Source organism: Sciurus carolinensis, chromosome 3 (assembly GCF_902686445.1).
Source record: "Sciurus carolinensis chromosome 3, mSciCar1.2, whole genome shotgun sequence".
Lineage (NCBI taxonomy): Eukaryota > Metazoa > Chordata > Mammalia > Rodentia > Sciuridae > Sciurus > Sciurus carolinensis.
Window position 1 is genome coordinate 53,111,284 of NC_062215.1, and position 8,170 is coordinate 53,119,453.

An 8,170-nucleotide genomic window follows, 5' to 3' on the forward strand; every position below is an offset into this window, starting at 1 on the left:
CTGGTATCCTCCTGCCCCGAAGAAATGCACCAACACTACCATTATTTCATTTGAAAAATAAAGATAATACCTTATATTTTAGTAGCTTTTGCATCACTGTCATTAAAAGATCTGACAGGAACACCTTATAAAAAGAAAAGTTTATTTTGGTTCATGGTTGCAGAGGTTAATTCTCTGACCATTGCTCTTGGCCCACAGTGAAGCAGAACATCATGGTGGAAGGGCGTGGCAAAGGCAAGCAGCTCTGACATGGCAATCAGAAGCAGAGAGAGCTCCCTTCACCAGAGACAAAATATAAACCCCAAATGTCCCCAGTAATCTACCTTATCCAGGAAATCCTACCTGCCTACAGTTACAGCCCAATTAATCCATATGAGTGAACTGATCCACTGATTGGGTCACAACCCTCACCATCTGGTCATTTAATCTCTGAAAATTCTTGCATTGTATTATACTTATGCTTCTGGAGGACATCTCATATCTAAGCTACAACATTCTTCCCTGGTCCCTAAAAGTTCATGCCGACTTCACAATGCAAAACATATTCAGTCCATTTCCAAGAGTTCCCATGGTCTAAACAGTCCCAGCACTGCCCAAAAGTCCAAGTCCAAAATCTCTTTTGAGATCAAGGCAAACTTTTTCCCTCCAAATATGTACATTTTCCAGAAGCAGGATCTCCAAAGTAGATGCATCAGGGCAGTTATCTAGTGCCCTGCACTTTAGGGAACACTCCATTCTGGTGGACAAAGAAGTAACCTCTGGGAGGCATCCTACTGGAGACTGGGGTGACCATGCTGTCAGCTGATACACAGAAGAGCTGGTATTATGTGCCACAGGTTCTGACAGTTGAAGGAGGAGGAAGTTAGATTTTAGAGCTATTTATGAAGTTGACCCAATGAAAGTGCTGGCTGATGGCCTATCATAGCCATCTCCAACAGCTTTCTAGAACACCTGGGATTTTTTGGAAACTATGAAGAGACCCTTGGTAGATAAGAAGTGGGCAGCTTTCACAAGTAATCCCCCTGCCCATGCCCTAGCACCAGGGTCTACACAGTGCCCAACCAGTGCCTTCTGGCCCTCAGAGCCGTGATTCTGCAGGCTCCCCAGCCAAAGTACAGGAGGACTGAGAAGGTCCAGGAGGGCCTATGGCCAGAAGCTGGGGTCAGGTGAGGGAGACTGAGGCTCCCAGCAGATCAGGGGAGTGATGTTGGGCAGAGGCAAGGCAAAGGGAAGTGTGGGGAGCCACAAGAGATTTCCCTGTGTCCTGAGAGGGGTGTCTGTGGAAGCCAGCTACATATATGGTTTCTTGTGGAAGGTGGATAAAACTTAATTTTAGTTATAAAAGGAAGCCTTGCTGGGAGGAGGCAACAGGGCTGTGGATGCGGCACCCAGCTCAGAGACCCTGACTACATCACTTGGCAGCTGCATTAGGTGCAGAAATTGGCAGCGGCCTGGAAAAGGGCTCCTCAAAGGGGGTGTCATAAAGACAGGTGCCACAGTCACCCTTATTCTGCCAGATAGACACTGCATCTTACCATCATGCTGGCTGGAACCTGTGTGTGGAGTAAGCTTGGCCCTCTCCCAGTTTGGTGGCCCATATTGGTGTCCACCTTTGGACAAGTAATAGTCCTGTTAGTGACTTCCCATTTGCAAAGCCCTCAAATGCCTGCATACCTCTCCTGTCAACTGCTGGCAGTATTCACACACAGTGACAGAATCGAGTGGCACTGCTGTTCCAACTTGGGCTTCATCCCAGGCTCTGTTCATTAGTAGTTTCTTGCTGAGGCCTGTGCAGCTTTGCAGGTTTTCTCCTGTGCACGGGAACTTCCCCTGAAGCCCACCCACATGTGTCAACCTTGATCTTGGCCAGCTCGGGTATGAAGGGGGAGGACTCCTCAGGCTCCTGGGAAAAATGGGGATGCAAGCCAGTGGCCACAAGGAACCACAGAGTTCCAGAGTCCATCCTTCCTACTGTTCACTTGTGGACACTCTGTAATGCTGGTGCTCAGCACATTGATGTATAACCTGACAGCCTGGCAGTAACCATCCCCCCACTGGGTGTTGGGGATGAGGACAGAGAGGAGGGCTCTGAGTCCCATGGCACCACTTCTTAGCTATGTATCCTTGGGCAATAGTCCTCTTTTCTCTGGGCCTCTGCTTGCTTGTTAATAAAATGGGAATGACAGTGATTCAATCACATGATAGTTCTTCCACAGTAGTGTGTCTCATTGGTGCACGATTTTTCTTTTAAATATTTATTTATTTACTTATTTATTTTTGGTACTGAGGATTGAGTCCAGGGGACTCTACCCCTGAGCTATACCCGCAGCCCTTTTTATTATATTTTGAGACAGTAAGTTGCTGAGGCTGGCCTAGTACTTGCATCCTCCTGCTTCAGCCTCCTGAGTTGCTGGGATTACAAGTACCCAGTAAGCTAACACAGTTTTTACAGAGTGAGAATTGACTTTGTCAATGATGAAGTTGCTACACACATACAAAACAACCTGCAGTCCACCAACGCAGTCATGGAGACTGCTGTGGAAGTTCCAGCAAGTGTTTCAGGTTCTAGCAAAATTGTGAAGTAGCAACCCTGAAAACCCCTCTGCTTCTAGTAATTAAACATATGAAACTGCAACTCTGGGCTGGCCAAAAGGACTGGACATCTCCAGGATCCAGGAAGGAGGGACCTGGTTGAGGTATGGATGGGCTCAGAAGTCAAGACTGTAGCCTTGGGCATGCCTGCCACTTACAAGACCCTGGCAGCCTGAGTTTTACAGGCAGAGGACATGAACATATGAGATGCATAAGATTGGAATTGGAAGCACATATAGAGTTCAAATTTGGAAGACTGCAAATTCAATGAGAACATTCTCCTAAAACTTCCTACCTAGCAGCAAGAGATAAGAAGGAAGCTGATTTCTTTGCCTGAGGAATGAAGGGGAAGGAAATACTTCCTCCTGAGAACTAGGACAGATGCCCTCATGTTGGTTTAGGATTTATGCCATCCACATCTTAGAGGCACTCCAAACCAAGTAGTTATATAGGAAATACAACTACTAGTCCAGAAGGATCAGCAGGACCAGTGGAACCCAAGAAGGCCTTCAGCTCCATCCCCAAAAGAACAGCCCTGGATTGTTGATGCTAAAAGATGTGAGGTTCCAAAACCAGTGGGCATCAGTAAAGACACCCCTCTCCTAAAATCAAGATGATACATAAAACCTCAAGAATCTAGAAAAATTACCACAACATGAAAAAAATAAGAGGAAGGAATTCCTAACTGTGAAAACTCAAAAAAATCAAAGGTGCTGAAAACCAGGAAACAATAGAATTAGCATCAGTTAAGCTAAATGTTCTTTGGAAAGATTAACCTTCCAGGCAAACCAAGGCAAAACAGAGAAGAGGCATATAAATACAGAAAACTAAGGATAGAAAAGAAGCCAAGTGCAAAATGAGGGAGTTTAATAATTAAGATGGGAAGAGGGATGGACTTGGTAGGTGCGTACTGTATGTGTGCATTGAAACGTCACACTAAACTCCATGAATATGTAAATTTAATACATGCTGATCAAAACTTTTTAAAAGGAAAAAAAGAAACAGGAACAATTAAAATGAATAAAATCAAATTAAAAGAAAAAGAAAAAGGGTGACCATAATTATACTCCAAGAATTTATAGATTATGAAAAGTTTCTCAATATGATGAAAAAAATCAAGTAGACTAGAAATCATTGAAGGAGATGAATGACTTAGACTTACTACTTTGGGACAGTTACTTGGTTTCTCTTAGCCTGTTTTCACACTTGTACTATTGGAAAAAAAGTGTTTCTTCCTCATGGAAACTTCTGTGAATTAAAACATATTCACCAAATACTGAGGACTGTGCTTGTCACAATCAGTTCCCCACTAAATGTTGACTTTTTTCTTTTTGCAAGAAAATCCATTACATTTTTATAATACTGAAAAATTGGGAAATATTTTAAAATATTTATTAAAATACTTATCAATAAGGATATTATTAAATAATCCATAGAAGATCTATAGGATCTAGAATTCTGTACCTGAAATTAAAATGAATGCTTTCTATTTGTAGGAACATGATCTCTTAGATGTCTTGTTTTATGCAAAAAAAAATTCAAAAGAGTATGTAGTGGAGGATGCTATTTATGTTTCAAAATAAGACAGAGGGAGAGAGAGCTTGAAGGGACAACTGGGATGGCAGTGGATGTTGATTTGGGCAGGTAAAGGAGAATTTTATCTTTATCTTTATTATTTTGAATTTTCACAGTGAAAATTGTTGGTATGGTACATGGAGGTAAAATTTTAAAAATTTAAAAAATTTTAAAAATAACTAGATCTTTACTGAATTTTCCTTCGGAGGGGTCTGCAGGGTTGTAGATGACATTATAGCACATTCAACCATACCTCCTTAAAACCCTTCACAGAGAAAATTCACAATACTATGGAACCAGCCTAGATGACCATCAACAGATAAAAGGGTAAAGAAAATGTGGTCTATATAACAATGGCATTTTATCCAGTCATAAAGAAAAATGAAATTATGTTATTTGCAGGAAAATAAATGTAACTAGAGACCATCACGTTAAGTGAAATAAGCCAAACTCAGGTCAAGGGTCATATGTTTTCTCTCATTTGTGGAAGTTAGGAAAAATCAAGAGAAAGGAGGATGGGGTGGGAATCTCATGAAAATCAAAGTGAGATCAATAAAGGAAAGAGACTAGGGCTGGGAAGGTGAGTAGGGAGGGGAGAAGTGCTGGGGAGTGACAGTGGCCAAATTATGCTGTTATATCCTGTGCTTGTATGACTGTGTAACAACAAATCCCATCATTATGCACAGCTCTAATGCACCAGTAAAAAATGTGGAAAAACTCCTCCTCAGACCTCCCCTGCTTCTCCAGGCTCCTCTCCATCCCCCCTTTGCCATGAGTCACACTCTTCTTTCCCTTTTCCTACAAACAGGTAAAACTTCCTTGTCTTATCCTCATTTGTTCCCCCCACTTTTTTAAAGTAGATTCTAGTTCAAGCATGCAGACAACACTGACTGCATCTAACTGCTGTGTATCCACCATACACTCAACATGTCATTTTGCTTTGTCTAATTTTTTAACAAAAAGTTAGATGCCATAGAATCAAAATTGATACTGCTTTGACAAACTAAAAAAAAAAAAAAAGGTTTTGGTAATTGTTATTATTACTAAAATGCTAGTGAACCCAGACCTGTCCTTACCTCTTGGGGTGCAGCTCGGCATCTGAGCCCCTGTGTTATAGCGCCTTTGACCGCTTTGTTTGGAAGGCTGTAGATGAAGGGGTTCAAGGTCGGTGTGACCACCGCATACACCACGCTGGCCAGGCGGTCATAGCGCGTTGAGTAGGCGGATGATGGTCGGAAATATACTGAGAGGACAGAACCAAAGAAAAGGGACACCACCACCAGGTGGGCCCTGCAAGTGGAGAAGGCGCGGCGCCGGCCTCCTGCAGACCGCACTCTGAGCACCGCTAGGAGGATGTGCGCGTAGGAGAGGGACACGAGAAGCAGCGGGGTCAGCACCACCGCCAGGCCCTCGGAGAAGATGGCAGTCTCTGCAGCGGACGTGTCTGAGGTCGCCAAGCTCAGCATCACCGTCATGTCATAAAAGAAGTGGCGCATGGGGGCGAAGTGAGGGTAGGAGAGCGTGGAGATGAGCAGTGTGCGGAGCCGCGAGTGCAGGTGGGTCACCGCCCAGGACGCACCCACCAGCGCCACACTGCGCCGGGGTGTCATGACCGCGGTGTAGTGCAGTGGCCGGCTGACTGCCATCGTGCAGTCGTAGGACATGGCAGCCAGGAGGTAGCTCTCCTGATGCCCAGAGCCACAAAGAAGTACGTCTGGGCAAAGCATGCTTGGAAGGATATGACCTGGCCAGGGTGGAGCAGGCTGGCCAGCGGTCCTGGGACCTGTGATCATGGTAAAGCAGGCATCCACGAGGCTCAGGTGACACAAGAAGTAATACATAGGGGAGCTCAGAGCCCCATCAGACCTCACCAGTACCACCATGCTCAGGTTGCCCAGGGCATTGAGCAGATAGACACTGAAGAAGAGCAGGAACAACACCGGGTGAGCAACTGTGTCATTCATCAGGCCAAGGAGGAGGAACTCTGGACCCAGGTGAGGCTGACCAGAGCCTTTGAGGACTAGGCCAGGCAGGAATGCTGAGGAGTGAAAGAAGGCAACAAATCTAAGTTCTGAGGAAGTCCAGGTGGACTTCCTGCATGTTGAGTTTCCATGCGTAAATTTTGATATGCATCCCACACACAGAGTATTTACAAAAATTCTGATAATACAGATTTCTGCTTGAAAAACCACATTGCTCATTGAATGGTCCTAATCTTATGAAGAAACTGCTTTTCCCAGGGGTGTTCTAAGGTAATGGTTAAGTCTCCAGTTTCCTTGCAAATCATACCTGATTTTGAGTCCTGACTTTACTACTAAGGTAGTATGTCCTCTCTGAATCTCAGTTTCTTCTTTTTCAGTGAGGAAAATACTAGTTTCTATCCTTTGACTTGGTTATGAGGATAAAGTGAGTAATAAAGTTTAAATTGTTAGCATAGTGCCTGACACATAATGTCTTTAACTTTTATCTGTCTCCTCATCATTAGTCTATCAAATTCACCATCATCATCACCATCATCATCACCATCATCATCATCATCATCATCTAGTCAATGAGTTAGGACCCAGGCCTTCTATATACCAGTCTAAATCTCTTCACAAAACACCTCACTGCATTTGCCACTCATTTTCACCACTCATTGTGCACTAATTCACAAATCGTTAAACCTTCTCTGTAAAGGATCCTATAGTAAATATTTTAGGTTTGAGGGTCATACCATTTCTCTTGCAGCCACACCACTCTGCCTTCGTAGTGCAAAAGCAGTGGCCCAGAAGAAGTAAATGAGTGCCCATGGCCATGCTGCAATAAAATTTTACTTACAAAACAGGTGGAGGACTGGAATTGCCCTGTGGGACTTGATTTGTTGACCCCTGTATAGGATACTGGGGGAGACAGGGAGATAAAAGAAGCTTAGCTCTATCCTCAAACAGTTTGATCTGGAGCAACATGCAGAGGGTCTTCATGTTTCTAATTTTACGAACTATGTGGAAATAAATTATTCTTCTTGGAGGAGTTTGGAAAGAATTCAAAAAGTTGTGGGACTTGAATCAGCCCTTGAAGAAAGATAGGAGTTCACCAAATAGACATGCTCTGGTGTAGGAGGAGAGGGTATTCTTGACAGTGGGAAGGGATTGTGTGGGGTTGTTGGTAGAGGAGGCATGGACGGAAGAAGGCAAAGCATCCCCATTATGACACCAAGACCCCGGACAAAGCTTATTCTTGCTCTTACCACAGTACATAAAATCGGTTGTACAAAAAACTGTTACATTTCTCAGTTAGCCATGACCTTAATGATTTCAGAAATAATGCACTTAATTTGTCTCCCATTCAGTCTCTTCCTTAAAACACCACACTCTTCTCCTGTTGCTCCAAAGTCTCTACAGTTGTTCTGCTACTAAACGAATCTGTCCATCCTTTGCCAGGAACACTGGTCAGGCTTTGATGAGATCTCAGAGAATGGACCAAGTCAGCTCCTACCAAAAACCTCCTCACAGAAAGAAGCTGCATCTCCCTGCCTTGTCCAGTGAACTGTATACAAAATTTATCCCAAAAAATCTGTTAAATGAAGCCTTTATTGAAGAGCAATAAGTGAAAAATAGAAATCAGAGGATGGTGAAGAAGAGAGAATTATGGGAAAAGTCCAATAGCCATACCTGACTTGTCAACTTCCAGGACAAGCCCCAGATGTATCCTGCTTTCATTTTTCTGCTTCTCTGTCATTGTCAGCCATTAGCTGTCCCAGAGAAATCACCTCCTTAGTTCCTGCAAACCCCACTCCTTAGCCTATCATAGAAGAGGGGCATGGAAGAGCTGGACCTCTGCACCCCTCAAATCCATCCATTTTTTTTTCAAGTGCACTATCCTCCTTTACAGAGCCCTTGACCTTCACTTCCCAACATCTCCTTAGGCAGCTGCATGATGCAGCAGAAAGAGCATTGTCTGTGAAGTCACAGCCACGTGGTCTTTCATCCCGACTGCTGTGTGAACATGGATCCACCTTCAT

General features: G+C 43.9%; 1 pseudogene; it reads right to left on the minus strand.

Moving 5' to 3' along the window:
* Window positions 1-1,747: 1,747 nt before the first annotated feature.
* On the minus strand, window positions 1,748-7,887 carry LOC124979348 (olfactory receptor 1L4-like; annotated as a pseudogene).
* Window positions 7,888-8,170: the final 283 nt, after the last annotated feature.